Below are 27,947 nucleotides of genomic sequence, written 5' to 3' on the forward strand. Positions count from 1 at the left end.
GGAGTGTTAATCCCTGCTTCCCCCAGTTAGCTACTACTCCAGTAATTACAGTCAGCCTCCAAAATTTCCCCTGCAGATGCTGAGGATGCTGGACTAAATTTCACTTCCCAGCCTGAGGTTCTAAAGACACTTGTTTTCATGGGGAGTGGGCCCAAGCAGGATGATTGCTTCCCTCAGAAGAGGGCTGCATCTCAGTAGTGATTTAAGGAGCCCTTGAGTCCTGCCAGTCTGACATTCAGGATTGCAAAATCTCTGGATGAAAGCATTGATGTACTGGAAATTACTAACACTTAATCTCTTTTCAATCTTCAAGTCCAGTAAAGGTGATAGGAAATGTAAACAGGCTAAACTGAAAGTTTTGGATTAAAAAGCAAACAAACAAACAAACTCAGTAAACTTACCCCCTAAGGGACTGCAGAATTAGATCACAAATCTTAAGCAATTCAAGAGAACTGAGAGGTTCCCCATAGCTTACCTATGTGATGGTCCCCCTTAGCCACACAAGTCAGGAATCCAGTCTCCTGCTGCCCTTTAGCATTCCAAAATTCACTAAGTATTTAACTTCATGGACCCTGTCTTTTTTAGAGATCAAGAACCTGAGGACTGAATTCATAATGATTCACAAAAGCTGGCTCTGATTTTCTCAACAGCAAAAAGAAGGCAAATGAAAAAGAATGATACAGATGGGGTTAGCTTGTTTGTTTTATGTATTATTTTTTCCAGACAATGGGATTAGTGACTTGCCCAAGGTCACACAGCTAGATAATTATTAAGTGTCTGAATCTGGATTTGAACTCAGCTCCTAACCCCAGAGTCAGTGCTCTATCCTCTAGTCATATGACTGCCTCATTTATGTTTGTTTTTTTAATGATTGAACTGGGGATAGATTTGGGGTATAGAGATAGAGATCCACACAAAGAAAGCCCTTATTAAGCTTTTACCAGGTGTTCCAAGAACTGTTTAGGATAACACAAGCTCTCTACCCTCCAGGAGCTTATAGTCTAATGGAAGAAGACAATTGTTTAAAGCGATGTTGAAAGAGGAATGTCTGCAGAGTGGTTAAGTGATATTCTGGATGGTAAATTGAATATAGGAATTGACCTGGTTTCCCCAAGATAATAGTTGTACTGGGGTGGGGGGCATTCCTGGGGCATTTTACATTAAGATGTAGTGGAGATGGAGAGAAAATGAGACCATGTCCAGGAAGAATGCAGATTTTGCTATATACAAAACTGTTAAGGTATACCCAGGGTTTTAGAACTCTATTGTTCCTGAATCAAATATCCTAAAGGAATAGGGTAGAATAGGGAAGAATAGGGGAAAGGTCAGTGTTTACACAGCTATAAAGAATTTCTAGGTGAGGCAATTCCTTTTGCAATGCAGGCAAGCACCTTCTTGGCAAGTTAAAGTTGCCATACCAGTGCTGGGTCGCTTTCTTAAATCCAAATAAACCCTATTTGTTTTGTTCACTTTTTCCCAAGTTCTGAAAACCAAGGGAAACTCAAATAAAAAAATCATCCATATTGACTTAGAAAACCACAAAATAGCACTATCTATATTGTTTTGTACTTTTATTTATTCTTTGAAACATTTTCCAATTACATTTTAATTTGATTCTGACTAAACTCTAAGCGTTCTGCCTCTTGGGTTCACTGCAATGTGCCATACCACTTTTCATCATCTACCCTAAAGTCAGGTTAAATAAAAGTGCTCCCTCTCTACATATCCCTCCTCAACTAGCCCAATTCTTGGAATGAAGGATATGGTTAGTGAATAAGCCAGAGAATAGGATGGATTTTCTCAAAATAATTAAATAATCACAGGGAGACTCTCTTTGCTATGATATCATTGGAAAATAGGTGAGGCAAGATACCAAGCCAGGTCAGCTGAGACCAATCAAAGAGGCTCTATCAGAAACTCATTTCCCAAAAATTCAGTGTCAATTTAGAACTGTACAACACAGTTTAATCACTGGATTCTGTTCGGGGGAGGTGACAGTTTTTTTCCTTTAAGAAGAAATAAATTTTTAGTTTTCTAATGCCAAAAGTTTCAGGTTCCTTCTTTCTATTAAGGATCTAATTTGTCCTCTCTGTATCTCTGGTCACTTCCAATAAAAAGGGATATTTTCTTTTGACTTTCATTATCTCCATCTCAGTCAGCCCTGCTCTGCTGCTTTCCTAGATTCTCTTTCTTTTTTTCCTACTTCTTTTATTGAAAACTAATATTATTACCATTGGCATTGCCCCTAGAAAGACTATGTCAAAGGAAGGCATTATTATTCCATTCACTTATTCCTATGAGTTCTCAAAACAAATAATTCCTCCCTTACTTCTAGTCTGCTGTATGTTTGTTCCCAATAAGAATATAAGTTCCTTAAGGGCAAGAGATAGCTCATTTTTATATTTGTTTCCTCAGTGCTCAGCACAGTGTCATCTATATAGTAAATACTTAATGTTTTCATTCATCCATTCACTCCTTATTGTAAGCCATAACATGGAATAGTAGATGGAAAACAGACTTTAGGCTTGAACAGCTTGGGTAAAATACCAACCTCTGGCATTTCATCTGGTAGTATCCTCTTTGGCAAGCTAGTTATCCTCTTAGTGGCCCAGGAAAGTCTTCAAAAACTATGAAATGCAGAGACAATACAGAGCTGCATTTATGGAGGGAAGGTTTCCTCCCAGGGAGGACCCCACACCAATAAAATCTCGGTTCTGAGAGCATATCATCACCATCACCATCATCATCATCACTATCATCATCAGCTTTATAGGCCTTTAATACTACAATTATATATAATATCATTTGAGACAATAACTCAAATGAAGGTACTAAAGTTAATTCAAGCAAAGTAAAATATTCAATTGATCTGGGGACCTGGATCAAATCAATTAGCCTCTATGTTCTGTCTGTCTCAGTTTCTCTGTCTCACTCACTCAACTCCCTCCCCCAACCTGCTACACATAAACTGGACTAAGAAGTCAATGATTTGTTCCTGTCCAAACTCTACCCTTCTCCTAACTTCCCCATTTCTGTTGAGACCACAATCATTTTTCAAATTACCCAGGGTTGAAACCTAGGAGCCATCCTCAATTCTTCACTTTATCCCTCCATCCAATCAATTGTCAAGTCATATCCATCCATGCCCATCATCAGAACCATCCATCCATTATGTCTCATTAGGTAGGAGAGATTTGTTTGGAACTGTGACTGCTTTCCTTCATAGACCACATTTCTGATGGCTGTGGAAAAAAGGACATGTAAGTTTTCAAAGTGAATTCCCAAGAACCTGTGCAGAAACACCCATGGACATGACAGCACACACATAAACACTAAAGTCGGAGAAAATAAAAACAGAGTAGTGCAAGGTAAAGTGGGAGGAATGTCATTTCCATGAGCAGGACCTTTATCCTCAACTTGGGAAAGGGTTGAGAGTTGCCTATCTAATACTTGCAGTCATGGAAAAAGTAAACCAGAACTGTCATGGATAGTAGAGCTCAAGTTGAGGAACATCACATAGAACCATTCAATACAGGCATCAAGATTTCTGTAATGTTCTAGACAAGGAGTAGAAGTTTAACTTCAGATGGTATTCACCATGGTGGCAAGGGGTGAAAATTTTGCATTAAGTATAGAAACTTTTTTTATCTGAAAATAGAAGTCTATGAGATTGTTGGTTACCCTCTGGGGAGGGAAGAATTAAGATGGTTGCTGCTTCTGAGATACAAGTACTTTTTTGCTTGCATTTTATTACCCTTTTATTTAATGCAATTAAACTGCTTACTAAGGTAATGGTCCTTTTCTGAAGAAATTACTGAATTTACTGAGCTAACAATGAAACCTGGTAAAAGAAGAGGCCAACCTAGAGATTGAATGAGTCATACTTCAAGAGATAAATTTTCTAAAAGGTTGAGATAGTAAGCAGATTGGGATGATGTATGGTTAAATTGATAGCCACTGCTGTCCAGAGTCCTGACTTCTTAAAAAGACCATAGTAACAGATTACTTCAAACTTACCCATTAAAATTGCAACCTATGGACATTACTTGACAAAAGTAGACTACATTCAAATGTCCAAAATGCTCTGATTTGAAGGTAACTCAAAAACCTGACACGTAAGTCATTTGGCTAGCCAAAGATACAGACATCCTCTGCTAATCCACAAAACCAGGGCATTCTGAATAGTAACTATCTCGCAGAAAGACTATTTCTTTTTCATCATGTGGGAAACCACTAAGAAGGATTTATGGAAAGTTATATTAATGGATTCCTTAATTACTGGGCTTCCTTGTTGACAATGCCTATCAGTCAGTGCTTAGATCCAACTTTCAATATTAGCATAGTAAACGTCTCTCTGCTATCATTCACTCCATGGTTAAGATAAAAGCAATGATTTTAACCTGTGCTGATATAGATATTATGCCATCTGGTGACCTAAAGGGAAAAAAATGATTTGGTCAGTCCCACAAATATCTTTTGACTCTTCAAAAGGGCCTACTCTCATCCTAGAAAAGAGAGGGTGACATATAAGTAATTGATAGTAATGCATTTACTGAGAATTCTATAGAAGGGATAACAGATTTAGATTTGGAAGATACCTTGGAAGTAATCTTATCTGTCTCATTTTATAGAGGGTGGGAACTAAAGCCTAGAGACCTCACAATAGAAAAGTGATTGACAGAATTCTAATCCAGGACTCCAAATTTAATTATCTTTCTAATGACTCCTTAATTTCCTTTGAAATTCCAAGTAAATTAGTGATTGGGATATGATATTCTGATGGAATATGAGTCACATGAGATTTTTACAACAACTTGTGCTCCTAGTGTGGTCTCAGTATAACCAATATGAGAAGGTGAATGAACTCCTGAGATTTAAGTTTTCTCAATGCCCACCCTTCTTCAACATAGCCCCAGGACTAGGGTAAAGATTAAAGAAAAGGCAGAAGGGAAATCAGAGGATGAAAAGAAGAAAGGGGGATTATGAGCACAAAACAGGTTTCAATTCCCTCCTATAGATTACCAACCGTTACCATTTCAATTTAAAGCTCAAATTCTTTTTAGTCTTTTGTTGGGGCTTGTTATTGGTATTCTTGTGGATGACATGATGAAGGTGGTGGTAGTGATGGAGGAGTAAGTCAAAATAAATGAAAACAACCCTCAATTTGCTATATTCTTCCCTCCCCCTTTATAAGGTCTATTTTACTTAATTCTGAGGTGCTACTCTAATCTCTGTATCCTTACTCATGGAATGAATATCTAATTTAGATGACATTTCGCAAATGAATAACCTTGTGCTGTAAAATAATAACAAACATTTATTAAAGACTAAGAGCCAATTCTGTGCTAAATACTGAGGATAAAAAGAAAGATAAAAAGAGTCTCTTACTTTCAAGGAGTTCACATTCTGGGAGGCAATATATCTTCCAAATATCTATGTACTACAACATGTAAAATACAGGGTATGTTGGAAATAATCTCAGAGATACTAGATACTAGATTTGGGATTGAAATGGAAGACATGCTATCTCCCAGAAGTGAACTAGAATTGGGAGTGAGGGGGGTGGGGTGGCAGAGGAGAGATCAGGAAAGGCCTCCTTCAGAAAATGTAATTAAAGCTGAGTCTTGCAGGCAGCATGGAAACCAGGAGACAAAAAGGAGTCAAATGACTAGAAATAGTCATTTGACTTTTGCTTGATGTCTTCACGTAATGGTGCTACTGTAACACCTCTTCTATTAGACAAATCTAGGTTTTAGGAAGCCTTTCTTTGAATCAGCTCTAAAACTTTATTATTATCAACATTATTCATTATAAATTCCTTGCATTGTTCCTAGGGTTATTTAGTAAATAAATCAAGTCTCTCTTCTACCAAACTCTTGAAATATTTAGAGATGGCTACCATATCCCTACTAAACTTTTTGGTAAATCAGTGTAAATTCCTTAGAATGATTCATCTAGAACATGAACTCAAGCTCCTTTGCCCACCTGTGGATAATCTTCAGTTTATCAACTCCATTCCAAAAATATGTCACACAGAATTGAATATATTCCAAACTGCCCAGTACTGGCCAGAGAAGAGCATGAATGCTATCTCCCCTGTTCTAGTCTAAGACTGTGGGTATTTTTTTTTTTGATATATCAAAATGTTGACTAATATCCTCCCATGTCTTTCCCATCTTGTATTTGTGTAGTTCATTTTAATATGAGACTTTATATAAATCTTTATTAAATTTCATCTCATTAGATTTAGCCAGATGTCCTAGTAGGTCATCTAATAAGTTAATTATCTCTTCTAGCTTTGTGTGTCATCTTTAAATCTGATAAGCATCCCAACTATGCCTTTAAGCAAATAACTCTAAAGAAATGTAACTATAGGCAAGGACTGATCCCTGGGGTAGGCCACTAAAGACTCCATCTAAAGCTGACATTGAGCCATTGACAATTATTCTTAAAATTAAGTCATTCAAGAAACCAAGAAACTTAAGTGAACTGTCCTCTATTTCACTTTCTTCATCATATTTTTCAGACTTCATCAAAACCTTTTTCTAAAATATAGGCAAATTAAATCTCCAGTACTGACTTTCGCTGCCAATTTAATAGAATCACAGTTTCAGAGATGAAAGGGGACTCAAAGACACTACCTAGTCTAACTCTTCTTCACAGATGAGGAAACTGAGCCCTAGAGAGGTTAATGACTTTGCAGGTAAAGAAAATAAAAGGAAATAAAGGGTGTAATCTTCCCTTGATGAAGCCATTCAGACATTTTGGGGTCAACACTTCCTTTAGTAGAGGTTTACAAACAATCCTTTTAATAAAACTTTTAAGAATATTTTCAGGAATTGATATAAAGCTAATAGGAATTTAATGGAGACCAATATAGACTTTAGTGTGGTCAAGATAAAAATCAATTCTTTTCCCACCAACACACTTTGTGTTCATGTCTCAATTCATCCCTCCTATGATATCTGTCTTCATTTATAGCTTCAATTTTAAAAACTTAGAATGCAATAATGTATTTCTTCTTGAAAGAACTGAACCTGCAATTAGGATATGCTGCCACCAGGTTTTGAAAAAAATGAATTTAAGAGGTTTTTTCCCCAAACTTTTTGCTATTACCAGGAAGTTCATCATTTCTATCACTACTGCTGGGCATGTGGGATTATGCTGTGTGAGAGGTCCTCTCTTTTAATAGATCACTTAACAAGCATTTAAGTTCTTAGTGAGTGCCAGACACTGTGCTAGGTTGTTGAGATACACAGGCAAAAAATGAAATAATCTCAACTCTCAAGGAGCATACATTTTATCAGAGGAAAGAACATGTGGTATATGGAGTATATGGAATAAATAAACAAAATAAATGGAGCTAAATATTAAGTATGTATATATAAGTATATATAAATAAATATGACAGTTAAATATTATACATAAATATATAATGCTATAGAATTATAGAATTATGATTTATACAATTATAAATATACACTTATTTATATATATGCATATATATATATAATTTAATTCTAGTTAGGAAGAGAGGGCATTGGACAGGTCAGAAAATACTTCATGGTGGGGGGCAGCTAGGTGGTGCAATAGATAGAGCACGAGCCCTGGAGTCAGGAGTACCTGAGTTCAAATCCGACCTCAGTCACTTAATAATTACCTAGCTGTGTTGCCTTGGGCAAGCCACTTAAACCCATTTGCCTTGCAAAAAAAAAAAAAACCTAAACAAAAAAGGGGGAAAAATAAAATACTTCATGGAGAAAGTGGTGTGAGATGTGGCAGAGATGAGAAGGGAGGAAATGCAGAGTATGAGTTAGCCAGTGCAATGTAGTACAGTGTATAAAGCACAGAGAGAAGGACAATTTGGTGGGATGGAGAATGGTTTATAATGAGGTCAGAAAGACAGTTTGGAATCAAATTACTAAGGATTTTAAAAACCAAGGGTATGGGAAATACCAAGGTCTTGAGATCTGCCAGACAAAACATTTCAGTTTAGTTCTGTGTTTTCTTCAGTTTGGTACTAACATAAATTCCTGTTACCTTTTTGCTGCAATGAAGAATTATAGAGGTTAATGCAGATTAAGAAAAAAAAATCCTAAAGAGAGAGAAATGCTGAGACAAAAAAAGAACGACATTTTGAGAAAAGGCAATATGCAACAACTAAGAAAGCATATAGGATAAAAGAGAAATCAAACTGACAAAAAAAAATTTTCTGGACTTTCTTGTAAAATGTTAACATTCATCCCCCCACTCAATTTGCCAAAACCCACAGGTAGATAGATCTATGTTAATGAGATAGCTCATTCTTGTGACCCACTTCTAACTGATTGGCTACTCATCCCAAATCTCTTAAAAGATCCATTCATTGAGTTATCATTGCTAAGGGTCATGGTAGAATCTGGCTTGACTCCTATTAATATTAAATGAGATTGAGTGCACTTTGGGCAACAAATCAAAACCACTATCAAAGCTACTCCAATGCAGGAGGTTCCTGTCTCTTAAAGAACCAGATACCCCTTCATGCAAGATTATTTTTTTCTATGAATAATGCATATTTTATCAGACAAGAATATACATTCCCATTAAGCAATATCCATTCTCAATATACTGAATATAATCTCCTGTATTGGTATAATTAAAAATTAAACAAGAATTATTGTATTGAAAGAATTCCAGACTTGATTTTTATGTATCCCCCACTTCCCAAAAATTCCATTGGTTTTATAATATAATTCTATACACATGAAAACAGGCTGGCAAAAAAGGAATAAATCAGTATATAATCATGTTATGAATTCATACTTTGTATGCATGCTTTATGCAGCTTATGAAAATCAGCATATTAATTCAGATCTTCTTACCCTGAAAGCAAGTACAGATTCTTGATGGGTGCTATGGTCTCAGTTTGTTCTATTTTTATATCCTATTTAAATTATTAAAATATAGGTAGCACCAATTAGTGGATGGAGTAGTAGGATTACAGCAAGGAAGATCTGGCTTCAAATTCTTCCACAGACACTGAATACAAACTTTGCATTCCTCATTTCGCATTCTGCCTTCTGCTTTAAGCAATTCTCTAAGATGTCTCTACAAAGTCATAAATGATTGAGAGCTACAGTTGGTAGAGAGTTTTCTTTACCCTAAAGAAAGTACAATTCCTTCTTGTATTCATTATCTATTCTAATTCAAGAAGGAAGAAGCAAAGAAGACTCGAACTGTGATAAAACAGGCTAGTCAATGTGCTGGACTTTGAGCCAGGAAGAAGTATAGTCAAGTCCAAGCCCTCCCTCAAGATGCCTAAGAATTGTATGATCATGGCTAGTCTTAAATTTTCTGAGTCTCGAGTTTTCTCATCAGCGAAATGAAAATAATAGTAACATATAGCAACATATGGGGCTCTGAGATAATATGTGCAAATCTGTAATATCAACCTATAATCAAGTTTTTATTAAATATGTCCTTTGTGATGGGCACATATTAATTGTGATGGGCATATATTAATATATGGTCATATACAATAGTATATAAAACATACATAAAATGCATATTATAGATGATATATGCATACACTACAATTGACCTCCATGTAAGTCTACCATCTCTTTCCCTTTTCTACTTGTGGTAGGGAAAATATAATTATATGGTTACTATAACCAATTCTCATGTATATAGCACTTTACATGCACACATGCAATGCATACATGGTCCCATGAATACATTATGAAGGAAGCACAAGATTAATCAACTTTTGGGGCAGCTAAGTGGCACAGTGGATAGAGCACCAGCTCTGGAGTCAGGAGTACCTGAGTTCAAATCTGACCTCAGACACTCAATAATTACCTAGCTGTGTGGCCTTGGGCAAGCCATTTAACCCCATTGCCTTACAAAAAAAAAAGATTAATCAACTTTTAATAGATTAGGAATAGGCAAGGCAGATCAGTTAAGAGACTTGCCAAAATCACAAAATTCAATTCAATTCAAGGCATTTTTAATAAGTGCCCTGTTATGAAGAGAACATTGTTTTATAGACTGGATGAGTTTCAAAGATTAGATGAGACTCTTGCTCTCCTGGAATCAATGGGCAATCGGCTCCATAGTAAATAGCAAGCACTGAACCCCACATTTTAATTGCAAGTATACGGGTCTATAAATTATACCATACTACCTCTTATCATTTAATCAAGATTCATGTTAGTGGACTGGATACCTTAACAAAGCTTTGCCAGTCTCTTTTTTCTTTATCTATAAAATGAGGATAACCATATCACTGGGTTGTGAAAAGCAAATGGGATATCATATATACCTCTTTGTTAAAGTGTCATATAAAAAGCTTAGCTATTATTATTATCATATTATCATTATTAACTATCCTATTTTGTTTATTCAAGCCATGCAAATGAATACAATGAAGAAGAGTAAAGGTTTCGGTAGGATATTTAATTGTGAGTATAGCATAGTACAGCCCCCCCCCCAAAAAAAAGCTGGAGTTAGATTTTTTTTTTAATGATTATATTTCAGGCAGTAGCAAGCTCTTGGGTTGGGTTATTATCCTTCGATATCCTTGCATATTTGTGTAGTGCTTAATGCAATGTGGATACAGAATTCATTTAAGTCACTGAAGATGATGGTGATAGTAATGAAATTGCACCATATGAAAAACTGTGGAAATGAAGTCAGCTGTCAGCTGGTGTTCCATGATGCTTTCCTAAAAGATTTTTCATTATTTGCCATAACTCTATTTATTCAATTTATAAAATCATGCCCTTTACTGAAAAAGCCTTAAGCAACAAAATATCATTCATTAAGCATTTAAAACAAGTGACAGCCCTAATAATACACTTCAAAAAAAAGAGCAAACAACCCTGGAATGGCTTTGAAAATGCAGACATGCTGAATTCTTATAATGATATTCCAGTAGTCCTGCCCACTAGTAGAAAAAAGCAGGCTTTTAACATACTGTTAAAATGAACATATTGATGCTTTTTGATTTTAGAGAAATGTGTAGATGTAGCCCCACCCACACCACTTAGTGCCCCCAGATGAAGCAGAGATAACTAAGAAGAAAGGAACTCACCATTTGGAAACTCCAATTTTGAGCTGCCTTGGATATGTAGAATATGGTCACATAGATTCCTTCTATTTCTTATTATGATCCATGTGGTTTACATGTGTAAGGGCAGTATGGGGGGACTTGTTGATAACTACACCACTAACTGGACCTTGTCCTTTAGAAATTTAAGATGTATAGAGGTCTGACCTTGGAGGAAAAAAGATCTATATTCAAGTCTGCCTGTGACACATCCTGGCTGGGTGAACCTAGGCAAGTTAATTCACCACTCAATGCTCCTAACTAATTCTGAGATGAGCATCTGACTTACAAATGTGGAAAGTTTCTAATCTAGGTGACCCTTATGAAAATAAAATCACAGATTCAAACTTCTTTTTTCCATTCACCTGCCACCACCTCCATACCCACATATAAGAATTTAGTTTATAGGAGTCACACTTCTTACATAAAAGAGAATGACATAAGATGCAGTAAAATTTTACTGGCTAATCCTGTCAACATGGGAGTGATCATTTCTTTCCTCTTCTTCTTTCTCCTTCTACATCATCTCTGTCCTAGAGGAGTGGTCACAACATATAATCTAAATGTCTTCTATGCATATGCAAAAAATCTGTGTCTGTCTGTCTTTATATGTGTGCTCATACATACCTGTGTCAGCAATTATAGCCTGCCCTGGACCAACCTTTCTCAACTCATTAAAAATACCAAGTTAGAATACAAGAAAGATCCAAATTTTTAACCCTCTAGAGGGACACATTCATCTCTTCTCTTCCTTTACTTCTGAATTGTTGCACATTAGGTTTATAAAGTGTCAGGCAAGAATCATAAGCTTCCTTTCCTAGACCTCAGTCTCCTTACTAAGGCATAGGATCCAGGACACTATTTGCTGTTTGTCTTATGGAAGTCAGTGCTTTAGAATATTTTTCCTGTATAGAAAATGAGCCTTTTAAAATAATAAATAAAATAATAAATGGCCCTTTGCCTCTGTTCTCTGGAGCAATCCCCATCCAGAAATTCAATATTTCAATTTTGAAGATCATTGCAAGAGAGAACTTTGACTCTCATGGAAACCCCACCATTGAAGTTGATCTCTATGCTTCAAAAGGTCTCTTCAGAGCTGCTGTGCCCAGTGGGGCTTCTACTGGCATCCATGAAGCCCTGGAGCTACAAGACAGTGATAAAACCTGCTATATGGGGAAAGGTGTCTCAAAAGTGGTTGAGCACATCAATAAAACTATTACCCCAACCCTGATTAGCAAGAAACTTGAATGTCATGGAGCAGGAGAAGATTGAAAAATTGATGATAGAGATGGATGGCTCTGAGAATAAATCCAAATTTGGAGCAAATGCCATATTGGGAGTGTCTCTGGCTGTTTGTAAGGTCGGGGCTGCTGAGAAAGGTGTCTCCTTTTTCTTCCATATTGCTGATCTTGCAGGCAATGAAGAAGTCATCCTGCCAGTTCCAGCCTTCAATGTGATCAATGGTGGCTTCCACGCTGCTAACAAGCTAGCAGTTCAGGAACTCATGATCCTCCCTGTTGGAGCATCAAATTTCATGGAGGCCATGCACATTGGAGCTGAGGTCTACCACAACCTGAAGAATGTGATTAAGAAGAAATATGGATAGGATGCCACCAATGCAGGAGATGAAGGTGGCTTTGCTCCTAACATCCTGGGGAATAAAGAAGCTCTGGAGCTGCTGAAGGAAGTGATTGGCAAGGCTGGCTATACTGACCAGGCTGTAATTGGCATGAATGTTTCTGCCTCTGAATTCTTCCAGTCTGGGAAATATGACTTGGAATTCAAGTCTCCTGATGATACCAGAAGATACATCTCACCTGCCGAGCTTGGGGGACCTTTACAAGAGCTTCGTCAGGGACTATCCAGTGGTGTCTACTGAAGATCCCTTTGACCAGGATGATTGGGCAGCTTGGAAGAATTTTACTGAAACTGCAAGCATCTAGGTTGTAGGGGATGATCTCACAGTGACCAATCTCAAGCCCATTGAAAAGGCTGTGAATGAGAAAGATTGCAAATGCCTCCTGCTCAAAGTGAACCAGATTGGCCCCATGACTGAATCTCTCCAGACATGCAAGCTGGCTCAGTCCAATGTGTGTGGAGTAATGGTTTCCCCATCATTCTGGGGAGACTGAAGATACCTTCACTGCAGACCTGGTGGTGGATCTCTGCACTGGGCAGATCAAGACTGGGGCCTCCTGCCAATCTGAGCATTTGGCCAAGTATAACCAACTTCTCAGAATTGAGGAAGAAGTGGGCAGCAAGGCTGAATTCGCTGGAAGGAACTTGAGAACCCTTTAGGCCAAGTAAGCTCCATGACCATGAAGCCTCAGAGCTAGTAAGCGACAGTCACCTCTGTAGAAGTCCTCCAAAGAATGGGCAGCACCAAGTAGTAGACCAGTTTTATTCTGGGGATGGGGGCTCTGCCACTTAACTCCACCCTTCTCTCTTCCACTTTTCTGTGTTGTTCTCACTGCTTCTTTCAAATTGTCTTATCAGAGATGGTACCTGATCATTTGGTCCTTTATTGGAAGACCTAATCTTGTGACTGGCTAGAATGATCTGTTCTCCCCCCCCCCCAACCCCCAGTGTTGATGTGCAGAGTCATATAGTTGTGATGCATCCTCAACAAGCCCACAGGCCAGATCCTTTAGTGGCTTCTATGTGCAGAATAAAACTATTCGGTATCCACTGGGGGAAAAAAAATAATAAATGAGTTCTTGTTGATCTGTAAAGACATTTGACAGCCTGGTATGGGAGCTATAGGAGAATTACAAAAATATTATGACTAATGAGAGTTGTACCTGGAAGGAAGTACATGCTTTATTTTACTCCTGGATAATGGTAAGGTTTCCCATACTAGAATTTCCTCTACCAACAATATTCATGGGTTGATTTTTCACAGGGATTATTTCAACATTTATCAGAGGCCTATTGTACAAGGTATCAGTCACATTCTTTTATCTGCCAAGCAACACACGTAGCAAGGTGGTTAGCAGAATAAAAGGGGCAACTCATAAGTGCCTTAGGAAATCACACTCTACCCCTTTCCCTGAATCCTCCATATCTTCTAATCCAGATACTCTCTAAGCACCCATAATCATAACTGTACCAGCTTATATGGAAATTGGATATTTGTCTGATGTTTTCTACTTTTAAGGGTAAAAAGGGAATTTAGAAGTTTCTTCTTCCTATGAAAGTCCTCTGGCAGAAATGAAAAGATGGTGAAGGTGGTGATCAACCTCATTGCCCTTTATATAGCAAAGGTTTCTCATTATCACACTTTGGCAATTCTATCCATAATACTATGGATCTAAAAGCTTTGAATGTCACAAGTATAGAGAAAAATACAAACTCTCCCTTTTCCTTAAAAAAAACCTGTCTTAACTTGGGAAATAAGAGTTTAAGGATGCATTGACCCTACCAATTCAGAAAATGACTCACCCAGATTTGTAACTTTTCTCTGACAATGATAGCTTAGAATGTTGAGTGGAGTAAAATAACAGTGGCAGAACTGAAATTTTTGATAATTTGAATTGAAATGAATATGTACCTTTGTCATGCCAAGTTTCTTTTAGTCACAAGTGGGAATAACCAAGCCATTTTGTAACCTGTCATATTCTAATGTAGAAAATGAATGGTCAAATCAAACAATTTGAAAAAGGTAGTGTACTAACCATCAGTTTCATCAAAAGTAAGCCATGTATTTTGGTGCTAACTCACAGTTGAGGATGAGAAAATTATTATAAAGGGTAAAAAAGAGGTTCAAAAAGTAAGGGGCATCACATTACAAGGGTAGGGACAAAGCAGGATCAGACACCCTCACCCTCTACTAATAACTCCTACTACATACCACACTGCATTATATACCTTAAATCAATAAAATACTAAAGAAAGAAAATATAAGCAAATGTTAGAAAACTAAATGAAGAGAGTAAATAAAATTCTAGAATCATCACTGGGTCCAAAGAATCAAAGAAGTATTTATTTTTGTTTTTGTTTTTTGTAAGACAATGGGGTTAAGTGAGTTGCCCAAGGCCACACAGCTAGGCAATGATTAAGTGTCTGAGGCCCATTTGAACTCAGGTCCTCCTGACTTCAGGGCCAGTACTCTATCTACTGCAAGAAGTAATAAATTATATTGAATATAATGATAATATTGAAAAAACATGTCAAAACTTGTAAGATTAGTTAATGAAATCCCCAACAGGTAAATTTTTCATGTCTCAAAGATATTAATAAGAAAAAAGAAAAATGGAGGATCAAAGATCTGAGCACACAATCAGGAAGAAGATTAATTTGAAATAGATTAGAATAATGGATAATTACAAAAAGATGAAATCTTCAAAATTTAAAAGAAATAGATAAACTTGAAAATAAAAACACCATAGAACTGATCAACAAACTTAAAAATTGTTTTCCTTCTTTTTTTGAAGAAAAAAATAATTCTGCAATCTGTATTCAGATACCATCAGCTCTGTCTTTGTGATGGAGAGTATTCTTTATCATAAGTCCTTTAGGAACTGTTTTCTTCTGGAACAACCAGTCAAAGATAGTTACTAAATCTTATCAAGGGGGAAAAAGTGTGGAAAATCAAATCAGCAAAACAAAAAAGAATGAAATGAATTTTCAATAAAGAGGAAATAAAAAAGAATTATCAGAAATTATTATATACAAATTACATGTTAACAAAATTGAAGGTTTCAAAATAAATTAGAATTGAAATATCAAATATTGAAATTAACAAAAGATAGAGATTGTAACCCAATCTCAGAAAATAAATTGACCGTCATAAAATGACTTGTCAAAGAGCAATGGAAAGGTGTAAATCCTTAACTAGATGGATTTAGAAGTGAATTATACTTAAAAAAAAAAACCTTGGGGACCAATTTATAATCTGTTTAAAAAAATTCTCAACTTACAGACAGAAAGTACCCTACTAAAATCTTTTCACATAGTAAATATAGTCACAATACCCAAATAAAGGAGATATGATACAGAGCAAGAGAACTATAAGACAGTCTCACTAATGGCTATTGAAGCAAAAATAAATAAATAAATAAAATGCTCACATGGAAAGTACAGAAATATATTGAGAAAATAATTCACTACAAATATAAATTACATTCACATCAGAGATTAGAGATTGGTCAAACATCAAGAAAATAATCAAAATAGTTACATTCTAAAATATTATGAAATAAAAACAAATATTGAAAACTACATTATTGTTTTAATGGATATAGAAAAATCTTTAAGAAAAGATAACACAGGGGGCAGCTAGGTGGCACAATGGTTAGAGCACTGGCCCCGGAGTCAGGAGGACCTGAGTTCAAATCCAGCCTCAGACACTTAAGTTACCTAGCTGTGTGGCCTTGGGCAAGTCACAAAAACCTAAAAGGGAAAAAAAAAGATAACACTCATTTTTTTTTAAAGGCCCTAAAGGTCATATTCATGTGAAAATCCTTTTCAATAAGGTTAATAAAATAAAACAACAACTGAAGTTTCACCTCATTCCTTGTAAATTGACATTTCACTACTGCTGAAACTGGGAAATAAATAGTGCATCAATTTGAAAAATATGAAAGAAAAGTAATTAACTACTACTCTTTGTTGGAGCAATTTTACACTGAATTTATGTCACAAGCCAAATCAGAAAGGGGAAATGGATTAAAAAATATTCATGTATCAGTGTCTTTGGTAGGAAAGTATTAGAAACAAACTGGAATCCCATCAGTAGAGGAACTGTTGTAAAAAGATGGCATAAGAATGTAATGGATTGGTGTTATGTTTTAAGAAATGACAACTAGGAAGAATTAAGAGAAATGTGGGACAAGCTGTTCCAAGAGAAGCAAATTCACATGATACATAATGACTACATTGGTGTAAGACTCTTTGAGAAACACAGTGTTTCTCTTTCTCTCTCTGTTCTATCTCTGTTTTTCTCGGTGTCTCTCTTTTTCTCTTTTTCTGTCTCTTTGTCTCTCTCTCTCTCTCATCTCTCTCTCCCACTTCCTCCCCAGTGCCTTCCACAGAACTTAGTACACACAGTAAATGCTTAATAAATGCTTGTTAATTCACTAGTTGACTGATTACAAAGAAATTGAACTATGAACAAAAAGAAAAATAAAATAAAAGCAACAATAAAATAAGAACAAAACAACAAACCCAGCATCAATCCTTGAGAAAAGAAATGGAATCACATCTCCCATCACAGCAGAGAGAAAAGAAATTACTAATACTGAATATTGTAGACTTGGTCAGACAAGGTTGCTATATCAGATGTCTTTATACAATCACTTTTTTTTTTGTCACAAGGGATGGTTCTGTATGCAGTGGGATGAGTTGGAGATGATTATGACATAAAAAGAAAAGACATCAACACAGTAGGCATGTGTTTTTAAGTTAACATAGCCAGTGATGCATAGATTTGAGCAATAAGAACACTGCCCAGGGAATCAGACACACTTGCATCTGTCAAGTAGACTGACTCCATGGTATGAATTAATCCCCTTCACCCCTATACCTCAGTTTCCCTGGCTGCAAAAGAATGATAAAGACCCTTCCCTCCCTTCAGGAATGTTGATGGGATTAATTAAATAATATTGGTAAAGAGCTTTGAAGATGAAAAGCACCATATAAATGCTAAGTACTGTATTATTATTATCAGAAAAGGAAGCCCCAAGCCATGTGGAATGATTTTTCTCTTGCACAGAGGCACATTTTCTAAAAACCTTCTATTTTGCTGTTCTCTTGGTTTGGAAAGCACTGTCTGACTCATAATGAGAAGCTAAGGGGAACAGATGATGTGGAGTTAAATTTGGAGCTGAAATGGACAGAGTTACTATGAACAAGGGAAAGTTAAAATGTCAAGCCAGAGGTGGTCTGAAAGAAACATCTGTCTACTTCCAAAATTCTCATCCTGGACTCGAGCATCATGGCCCTTTCTCTGATGGGGTTAAAAGGGCCAGACATACAGGGAAATGGGGATGATGATAGTTTATGGAGACTGGGCAGTTTGCCTGGAACTCTCTCTCTTGGACCTACTTCCTTGTTCTTTGTGTCATAATTATTTGTGTACTGGATAGCTAAGTTGATAAAGAATTGGATATGGAATCAGGAAAGCTGATTTCAAATCTATCCTCAGATATGTAATAGCGGCATGATCCTGAATCATTTAACCTCTGTAATCTTCAGTTTTCTCAACTGTAAAATAGGGATACACTGGTTTCCTAGGCACCTTAGTTGATAAAAGCACAAAATGGAATCAGATGATCAAAGTTCAATTTTTCCTCAGATGACAAATATGTGTGTGATGCTGGATCGCTTAAACTTTTTCTGTCTCATTTTGCTCACATTTAAAACAGGGATAAATAACAATACCCACTTTCCATGTTTCCAGAGTATTTCTAAAATGTTTTGTAAACCTTAAAATGTTATGTATCTGCAGCTATTGTTACTAGTTTAGCTGCTCTTCATACTACATTGCAACTTCCTTATGAGCATACTATGTAAAACCAGTTTTCCTCAGTAGCTTCATAGTCTTATCCATATGAAAAATTAATAAATTATTTTAATTTAATTTAATTAATCTATTTTATTAATTTTTAAATACATTAATTAAAATTAATATAATTTAACTTGAATTGAATGCTAAGAGAAAAGAGATAATTTAATACTTTGCTCAGAAAGAATATGATTTCAAGCAGCATGTGCCTAATAAGGCCGAGTAATATAGTGAAAAGAACACTGGAGTTAAAGAAAGGAAGACCTATGTTTTGACTTTTACTAGATGTGTAATCAGGAGCAAGGAAATAATTTTATTTCTTTTCATTCTAATTTTTCCATCTGTGTAATAAGGATGACAATATTAGTTAACAAATTATTCCTACATCATAAGTTTGTTGTGAAGCTCAAACATAAAAGCTGAAGGCAACTAGGCAGCAGAGTATATAGAGTACCAGAGGCCTGGAATCAGGCAGATTCATCTTCCTGGGTCCAAATCTGACCTCAGACACTTATTAGCTGTGTGACATTGGGTAAATCACTTAACCCTATATGGTTCAGTTTCTCACCTGCAAAATGACCTGGAAAAGGAAATGACCAACTACTCCAGTATCTTTGCCAAGAAAATCCTTAAGGGAATTGCAGAGAACCGAACACAACTAAAATGACTGAATAATCCCAAATATAAAAGCTCTTCAACCTCTAAAATAGCAAATGGTTATCACAATTATAATAATTTTTAAGCCAGGAAGTGCCAGAAAGAAATGGACAGTGTTCTTCAGGGATTCAATGACTGACTGCTTTGCTGAGGGTGGGGAAGGGGAGCAGTTAACAAACAGCAAAAATTGGCAAATGTATGAATTAGGACATCAGGATTTCTCTCTAACCAGAAGAAGCAACAAGTACAAGCATGCTCAAAGAATTACTGAACACACTGTAAAATAGAGGCTGCCAGTAGGCTGACAACGCCTCCCTTGACTCCCAGCCCAGAGTTTATAAAGCTGGCACAAGGTATCCAAGATTCTAGGTTGAAGCTCTCTCTTCACTGTGATGTTAAAAGTTGGCAAATGTCAAGGAATATTTGCAGTTGGTTTCTTCTTGAACAGTCAAAAGCCCCTTTAACTACTAGTATATTCTCTCCCTTAGGGGAAAGTTCTTGGAACAGTAGATAGTCATGGAGTCAGGGAGATTAGTACAAATCTAACTTTGCTGTGTGACCTTGTTTGCCCCTTGTTCCTCAATTGGAAAATGGGAATCATAATAAATAGTTCATTATTATGGGAAATTTTCCTAATTCAAGCTATCCAAAAGAGAAAGTGAGTGTCCTTTCAAGGGAATCTAAAAAAAAAGACAAGTTGGTCTTCAAAGTTTGATTGACAAAGGAAGCCTGTGTTGTGTCTTCATTAAGTGCCTACTGTATATAAAACATTGTGCTAGGTACCAAGGGAGATGCCCTTGACCACAAAATTGACCACATTGACTGTCTAAAGATAATGAGACATTTAATAGTCACCAGTGGTCAATATTTTATTCTACCTTGTGGTTTACTATTTGGGAGGAGGTCAGTCAACAAGGCAAGTCAGCAAGGCAAGTCAATATTAATTATTAAGCATTTACTACAAATATAAATGTGACCAAAAAAAACCTAAACACAATCCCAGCCCTCAAGAAGAGAATATTCTAAATGGAAGAGACAGAAGACAGAGGGAATGTAGGATTTAGTAATGAGGAAAGGGATATTGTTTCAATCACCAGAAAGTCAGTAACAAAACCAAGAGTGCAATAGAGTTTGGTTGGCATGGGGTCCTCTTCAAAATAATGGTCACAGAAGAATTCAACAGTAGGAGAAAGGGGCTATCATGGGGTAAGGATGTTTGAGGATGAGATAAACCTAAGTCCTGAGAGAATTTCTAAGGTGAAAGAGCAGCTGAGCTATTATGGCAAGGGCAAGAGAGTCAGAAGCAGAGTCAATTAGCAAGCAGAAACAGAAAATGTAGGTTGAATTTTCATAGCTCCTAAGAAACTGACAAAAAAAGAGTTTTTTTTATTACCATCCTAGCAAAGGTTTCATCTTTTATTTTTAATCTCAGAAGTAATATTAACACACAGAGAATAATTTAAAGCATTCAGAATGCTATTTATTTATTCATAATGCTATTAAAACAATGTCATGTTTTACTGGACCACATGTGTTTATGTTATGATTATAGAGTCAAGAATAGAGAGCTTTACTGAATATCTAAGGCCTATTAATATTCTCCACATATGTTCACCAAGTAAATGGTGTCTCAGCATCAATAAATTATTTCACTGATTAAAAATATGATTTTTCAGTGACTGATTCTTACCTTCTTAAAGGCTGCCATAGTCTCTGTCTTTCTTAGATAGAGTTTACACTTTTCCTTCATTTGTACTACAAGGAAAGCATGATATAGTTAATAAAACACTGGATGAAAGAAGACCTAGAACCAAGGCCCAAATGTTGTAGCTAACTATGAGGATTTAGATAATACACTTAAATACTTATACCTCAAATTTTTCATCTGTAAAATGCTAAGGCATGAGAAGGGCTAGTCTGGTAGGCAAATGGCAAAATGGGAAGAGGACTGACTTTAAAATCAGAGAAGGGGGCGGCTAGGTGGCACAGTGGATAGAGCAACGGCCCTGGAGTCAGGAATACCTGAGTTCAAATCCGGCTTCAGATACTTAAAAAAAAAATTACCTAGCTGTGTGGCCTTGGGCAAGCCACATAACCCCATTGCCTTGTAAAAAAAACTAAAAAAAAAAAGATCAGAGAAGAAATAGGTTTGCATCTATGTTACTAGCCATGTGATTTTTAACAAATGTTATTGTCTATCTGGACCTCAGTTTCATCATTCATAAAGTAAAAGGACTAAATTAGATGCTTTTTGGAATTTCTTTCAGTTCTAGAATCTATAATCTTCAAGTAGTTCTAAGTGATAGTTGTTTTCATTTCTCATGGCATTCTCTTTAATCATTCTATTTTTCAACACTTTATTCATATGTATATACATCTATAGAGGTGTATATGCTCCACAAGTATTACATAGACATATGGATATATACATATATGGTTGTATTCTTTTATGCATGGATAGATAGGAAGAAAGAAAGAAAAGAGGCAAAAGAAAGAAGAAAGAAAAAGACAGAGAGAAGCAAAAAAATAATGGAAAGAAAGAAGAAAAAAGAGCAAGAGAAACAAAAGAAAAAAGAAACAGAAGAAAGATAAAAGAACAAGAAAGGAAGAGAGAAGAAAGGAAGAAAGACAAATGAAAGAAAGAAGGAAAGAAAGATTAAAAAGAAGATAAAAGAGAAAGGAAAAACAAATAAATAGAAAAAAGATAAAAGAGCAAGAACAAGAAAGAAAAAGAAAAAAGAAAGAAGAAAAAAGAGATAAAGAAGGAAGAAAAAAGAAAGAAAGAAAAACAAAAGAAAGAGAAAGAAAAGAAAGAAAAACAGACAGAAAGAAAGAGAGAAACAAAGGAAGGAAGGAAGGCAGGAAGGGTGAATGTATTTATATTTGTATTTACATTTGGGTATGTATATACAACATGTCCAAATGTTTTATTGCAGTTTTAAGCTGTTAAAGTTTAAATCTATTAAAGCTACTAGATATAAACATCTGATAGGTATTATTATCTAACATATCTAATAGCTGTAATATCTAATATTAGATACAATAGCTGTTAAAGCTTAAAAATCACACTAAGAATTTTGGAACAGCTTGTTCCTATACTCTCTTTTATTCTCTATGTCCATTTTCTCATTTTGAAAGAACACCTAGGCTAATTCATATTAATGAATAGGTGGAAATTCATGGCTGGCAGGTTCCATTGACAATTCTTTTGACCTGCCATGCCGACCTCAAACAAGGCATTCTGGGCTCATCATTTCCTCACCAATATAATAAGGATTATTTTCCTCTTCCTACCTACCTGCCTCCAAAGAACAGAAGAGGATTTTCAAAAGAGAAAAATGTTTGTGCAAGGTTTCCCAACTACTTGATATACCAAATACTTGGTCATAATTACCTTCCATGCATCTCCGAATTGTCTGCTCTAACCCTCCATGGTACAAACGTGGGGAAGGATAGGTTTCCTCTGCTCACATGTTTTATACCACCAGCTCCCCAAAATGATTGCATCAGAATTGAAGTAGGAACTGTAACAAGATATGGCATCCCTCCCAAGGCACATTTCCCTGCTACTTTCTCATCACAGCTTCTAAAGGAGCATGAATAAATAACCATCACAGCTCACTTATGTGGTGCTTGATGGTTGCAGAGTTTTACATATATCAGCTTTTTCGATCCTCAAGGCAAATTTGTAAGGAAGTCAATGCAAGCAATGTTAAGTATTTCAAAAAATTCAAGAATTCATTGATATAGATTTTCCCTCCATGTTGAATCCCTGAAACCCTTTGGGAGGTACTTTCATAAGTTGTCATGGATCATTAATAATAATAGTATAGCAACAAATCACCTATTGACCAAACCTCTCCAAACTTAGTTTACCTAGTTCTCTAAGGACATAATCCCAAAATACCATCAGGTTCATTCCCAACATCTTCCCAATGGAGTAGATCCTTTCAGAAGTGTGAGAGGAAGCCTAGATTCTGAGTCATTTCCATTCAGTGAAAGGCATTAGAGTAGGGCTATCAGGGAAGTTTTGTGTTATATGAATTTCATTGTAATATCATTTTGATACCCATTTATATTACATATATATTATTCACATGTATTGTATCTATTTAAATATATAATTAGTATTCCTTTATTTTTATTATTTTATATTAGGATTTTTGTCAATTTATACATTATATTAATTCTAAAATAATATTATTATGTTAATTATACCTAAGCATCTCAATTCTGGAGTGGTGGGGAAGGGAGGACATTGGATCATATACTTTGAGTTGGAAAGGACCATAGAGACAATCGAATTATGACCTCTCATTTTACAAATGAGAGAACTGAGACTAAGAAATGTTAAATTATTTGTCCAAAGTACCAAAGTAGGAAATATTTGAAGCAACATTTGAACTCAGGTCTTCCTGATTCCAACCTGAAAAACTTATGTATTGTAACCCCCCACTCTGTGCGTTCTGATCTTCCTTTTAGAAGATCTCATGACTTCTCTTGTTTGTCAGCTTTTCTCCATCTATGATTTGGTCATTTCTAATTCATGCCACAGCCAAATTTTCCCATGCAAAGAAACAAAGTATTGTCAAAAAAACAGGAAATAAAGGTGATCATCAATTAGGGAATGACCAAATGAACTGTGATGCATGTATACAACCATTTATTACTAATGTGGGAGAAATAACCAACATGAAGCACTGAGAAGCTTAGAAAAATTTTATGAATTGTGAACTGATGAAAATTCAGGAAAATTATATGAATTATCACTAAAATAATATGAACAGAAGGACCAAAAAAAACTGAAATCAAAACCTGTCTGACAATAATGATCAAATTTAGCCATGGAGAGTAATCAAGAAAACAGACTTTTGCAGAAATTGGAAAGTATGTATATGGAATATTTAATATACTCTAACAAAGACTAATGCATTAATGTTTTACTGAACCACATTTTTTTCTCTTTCTTTTTCAAATCTTTGTTACATGGGATGACTTTCTGGGTAGGTAAATGGTTAGAATTTATATAAAATGAATATGATGTAGAGGCAAAAATATCAATAATAACATTAAAATATCATATTTAAAAATGCACTTCCATGCTAGATTGAGAAAAAAAAAATTCTGTCTTTTTTCTCTGTGTGATACATTGTATTTCTGAATAACACCTGCCTCATAGGTGTTATTCCTCTGGGTTGCTGATATCCCATGGAGTGCAAGCCCACAATAATTTTTCAGATGTTAAGCAAAAAAGAAAAAAAATATATAATGTATTCCAGTTAAAATCAGGGACATTCTGTGATTAAAGGCTCCCCTTGTGCTGATCTAGAGTCCTACTCTAAACCACAGATTTGGATCAAGCAAAATAGTGGTCAAACAGGTGCCAGAAATGATGAAGCTGAACAATAGGGCCTGTATGATTTTTCCTTTAAAACATGGAAGTGTGAGGTGAAGTTAGAAACAGAGAATGGAAGTGGAAGGTACTGCCAGAAGGAGAAGGAAGGCAAATGCCAGCCCTAAGATTCACTGCCTCATAAGTCAGTAGCGAGATCTTTATTGTCATTACACAGGTAGCTACCTGCAGACTTAGAGAAGTGCTTTGACATGCCTTAAGTCCTTGTTGCTAGAGGCAAGGCTGATCATGGAGATATAGCAGTTGGCATGCTCAATGAGGAAGAGTCTAGTCACACTACCTCACATTTCTGAAAGTTTCAGATGGGATCTGGCTCCTGCCGTGTGTGTGTGTGTGTGTGTGTGTGTGTGTGTGTGTGTATGTGTGTGTGTTTATGTAGATATAAATATATTTGTATTTATGTATATGTGTATTTATATATATAAATACATATTTAATGTATCTATGTGTATCATATATGTGTATATACATGTGTGTATATCTATAGATATATACACAAGATCTATAGAGATATAGATCATATATATTATATATATGTGTGTGTGTGTATATAGTTAGTTATTTCTTTCTTGCATGTACATTTTGGATATGATACAGGTTAAGATGGTCATCTCATATGCTAGTTGTTCAATAAAATGTCCATTTTTTGATGGATGCTCAATTTACCTATACAGTGACCACAAAATGACCTAGTATCTGCTATCAGCTTTCATAAATCTTGGTCTTTGCTATCAGAGTATACTACCAATCAATCAACAATCAATAAACTGCTACATAGTAGGCACTGTGCTAAGCCACAAGTCTTACTGCCTCTCCCCTTCCAAGCACAACCATAGTTGTCAGACAGAGTTGTTCCTCCACTTTCATAATCGAGTTCATTCTACGTCTGCTCTTTCTACTCTACCTACTCATCCATTAATATCCAGCTTCACTTCCAACTCTTCCATGAATCTTCTCTGATAATTTTATCTCACATGTTAAATTCTCCCCTCTGTAACTGCTTTTGCAAATATAACCTCTGCTACCTATTAGGCAACATTGTATAGTATTTAAAGCATTTTCTTTGGAATCAGAAAGTTTTGAGTTCAAATATTGCCTAAGATATATGCTAGTATGTGTGACCCTGGGCGAGTCACTTCTCTTGGAGTCTCAATTTCTTTGTCTATGAAACAATGATTACCAAGCACATCCCTTATATGACTATTGTGAAGGTTAAATGAAATAACTGATATATATATATATATCAGTTATTTCATTTAACCTTCACAATATATATGTATATATATAACCTTCACAATATATATGTATATATATACATATATACATATATATGTATATCATATATATACATATATACAATTTACTTTGCAAATTTTACAATGCCTTACAGACATTATTATCATAGAGTGTTATGTTGCTAGTCTCAATAGATTATATTGTATAATTTATCATAAACTGCTATTCTCTAAGTATGTGACATTCATTTATACCTTATCTCCCTCTCTACAGTTAAAACTTCTTGAAACAAACTTAGGAATATGAGGCCTATATCCAAAGATAATGTAACATTTGCCCCACTTCACCAGAATGATCAATGTACTACAACTCTGGCGGGAGAAGAAAGAAAAACAAAAAAGAATATAGATTATTCAGTTCAATTCAATATCTCCCAATATATGGCTGCTTCATTGCACTCATTTGCATGCCTCTCTCCTTTTGGCAGTCCCCTCCCCATTTCTATCTCCACTTCACACTTCCAGATTTCTTCTATAAAACTGAACCCATTTAGTTCTGAGGTAAGAAAAAAATAAAGGTAATCAAAAGGATAGAAGAAAGACATCTTTGTGAGAAGACTAAAATGTGTCCCTCTTGGTTTTGGAAGACTACGAGAATGGAAATGAGAAAAAAAGATATAAAATTTTGAAATCAAGATAAACTAGTGAGGGTAGGTTTGTCCTCCAATTCTGTATGACTAGAACCAGAAAGGACCAGTTGAACTTGAAAGATGCAATCAGAGAGACAGTTTATTCAGGAAATACTTTGTAACAGAACAGACAATAAACTTTTAGAGCTCTTTCCTCCACAAAATGATGCGGTCTAAAACTATAAATGCATGAAGAAGAATTTACTCAAAGAGGATGAATTGGTAAGAAAAGCTGTTGCATGGATGCCTGAATCATGAAATGTATGTGTTTATTTTCTCAGGACTGTTATAATTTTTGAAGGACTACCATCTTCAATCAATCAAAATGTATTCCTGGATGATAACTGGCAGAAGACAGAAGGTCGGGAAGGTGGGTCATGAATCTGAACTAGTATGATATTTTTTAGTCCATCCAAAATTCAAAGTATTTAATCACAATATAAAATATTATGTTTCAGTATTGATAAAGATAAACATCTCATGTGAAACTCATAAGAACCTTATGATGTAGGGTTTTACATTAGGTAACTAAGACTTTGGAGGTTAAATAACTTGCCCAGGGTCACATAGTAGGGAAATGCCAGAGGAAGTATTTGACCACAGGTCTTTATAAATCTTAGTCCGACACTCTGGGCATGGAACCTTGCTTTAATGTTAGGTATGTAGAAACCAGTCAACAAATATTTACTTAATTGAAATGGTTTTAATAAAAAATACAAACCAAATTTTATTAGAACTCAGGAATAACTTTGTAATGACATAAGCGGTTCTAAATATCAGAATCAAGATAATGGTGAAGTGGAGGGGATGGGGCTGAATTCTCTTTCCCTGAAACTTAAAAAAAAGAATGATTTTTTATCAGTGTAAGTCTATAATAGGTGTGGCCCTGCCTGAAAGCGTGGGCCATAGATGTGATGATATGTGAAAGGGATGTGTGAAAGGTTTATCCTTCCACAAAATTAGTTACATGTTAAAAGAGATTTAGGATAGCTAGATGCCACCACAGTGCCTAGGGACCAGGCCTGGAGTTAAGAAGATCACCTTCCTGAATTCAAACCACCTTCAGGCACATATGATGTGTGACCCTCGGTAAGTCACTTAACACTGTTTGCTTCAAGTTTCCTCATCTGTAAAATGAACTAGAGAAGGAAATAGCATACCACTCGAGTATCTTGCAAAGAAAGCCCCAAATTGGGGTCACAAAGAGTCAGACATGACTGAAAAATGACCAAATAACAACTTAATGTGCTCCATACCACAGAACAAAAAGCACTGAAGCTGGAGTCAGGACAAATTGGTTAAAAGTCCCAGCTCTGCCACTTGTTGGTTATGTGATATTAAGGTCATTGAATCTCTCTGA

General features: G+C 35.7%; 1 protein-coding gene and 1 long non-coding RNA gene across 5 annotated transcripts in view; one reads left to right on the forward strand and one right to left on the reverse strand.

Moving 5' to 3' along the window:
* ASTN1 (astrotactin 1) overlaps positions 1-27,947 on the reverse strand; it is a 494,085-nt gene that overhangs the window by 342,050 nt on the left and 124,088 nt on the right. The gene's annotated exons all lie outside the window — the stretch shown is intronic.
* LOC141511046 (uncharacterized) lies at positions 17,508-27,037 on the forward strand. Its single transcript, XR_012475256.1, has 2 exons — positions 17,508-17,583; positions 26,869-27,037. It is a non-coding gene; the product is annotated as an uncharacterized LOC141511046 (long non-coding RNA).

This window comes from Macrotis lagotis, chromosome 2 (assembly GCF_037893015.1).
Source record: "Macrotis lagotis isolate mMagLag1 chromosome 2, bilby.v1.9.chrom.fasta, whole genome shotgun sequence".
Lineage (NCBI taxonomy): Eukaryota > Metazoa > Chordata > Mammalia > Peramelemorphia > Peramelidae > Macrotis > Macrotis lagotis.